This window comes from Morone saxatilis, unplaced genomic scaffold (genome assembly GCF_004916995.1).
Source record: "Morone saxatilis isolate NCDOM2014 unplaced genomic scaffold, NCSU_SB_2.0 Contig11, whole genome shotgun sequence".
NCBI lineage: Eukaryota > Metazoa > Chordata > Actinopteri > Moronidae > Morone > Morone saxatilis.
The window spans coordinates 21,354,430-21,355,986 of record NW_023339663.1 but is presented as its reverse complement, the minus strand read 5'-3'; positions in this window follow the sequence as shown (position 1 = coordinate 21,355,986).

Below are 1,557 nucleotides of genomic sequence, written 5' to 3'. Positions count from 1 at the left end.
CCTTGCTGCAGCGGCCCAGGGTTCGAATCCGACCTGCGGCCCTTTGCTGCGTGTCATCCCCTCTCTCTGCCCCCCTTTCCTGTCTGTCTCCAGCTGTCCTATCAAATAAAGGCATAAAAGCCGAAACAAAATATACTTTAAAAGAGTACTCTACCAATGTACCGTTGGACGCCTCGTATAATGACGGTCTACTCATGGTGGACGGTTAAAAAAGGATCAGAATCGATGCAGCAGAACCAGATATATTGTCTTTTTCATTCCACACATTCTTATTCATTGTCAAACTGGTGCCTACATTACCCACAATGCAACTAGCCCACCAACAGTTCGGTTAGAAATTGTTTGACGTCACTAGCCTCAAGCAGAGATGAAGAGCAGGATACAGAGGTCTGAGACAGAGCTCACTTCTTTCTAACTCTAAACACTAACATTTTCAAACTTGCAGTCTTTAAATCCAACTGATGCTGACTCAAGTAACATTGAGGCAGTTTATACATAGCCCTCTGGAGCCACAATAGGCTTTACCACTTTTCACCCTTCCCGCAGTTTGCTGTTGCAAAGCTTTCAACGTAATACAGCAGCAAGAAGTATTCAGCTCCCATTAACACCAATTTAACCCCATAAACACACACGTTGAACCGATCACTTTACGGTGGCGTCAGCACCGCACGACGAAGGACGGGCACTATTATGGTTTGACCCTGCTTACTGTTGGTCACTGTGGTTACCTCCCTGCTGTGAGTATGCAGTGGAAATATAAATGAGCCTAGGATGCCAAGATATGCTGTAGCTTCCATTATATAGGCTTCCACCTGCCCTAAGCATAGAAAGCCATATGCAGTGAGAACCTTGAATGCATCAGCATCCTTCCACCAATAACTGCCACCGGTTGATGTATCACTTATTAATTTATTTATTGTTGTACTGGAAATCCATGTCACTGTTACATTTACTCAAACATGACAATTTCCCCCTCTGTGGTCTTTATCTGTAAAGTAGATTGTGTTTATGTATTTCTTGCTGGCTTCTGTTAATGAGGTTAAAACATTGGTCAAAAGCAGCCTCTTACTTAGAAGTGCAAACATGAATGAATGTGTTCCACTTTACCCATCTAACACCTGAGATAAATCTCTGTTAGGTGACTGTTATCAACCCTTGGGTTGTGTAGGATTGTCCGACAAGTTAACATTGGACAGTTGAATACTGCTGAAATAGTTGCTCCAATTAAGTCTTACTGCTGGCAGGTAATTATTTTACATGTTCAAGTTTTTTCTATGCTGAATTTGTGGGCAAATTTTCCTCTTATTATGCTTGTGCACAGAAATAGTAGAAAAGGGCTTTATCTTGCACTGTGGAAGGTGGTAGAAAAATGTACATCATCACATGTACATCATGTCAAAGCAAAATCCAGCCTTTGATCAAGAAGATAAAGGGAAAAGGATAGCAGAGAAATTCAAAGCTACGGCTCATACAATATATCCTTAGTATAAGGTTATGCAACCTATATGTGTATAAATTATTCAGCCGTTGAATTTAAAATTACATTGTGCAAGCTTT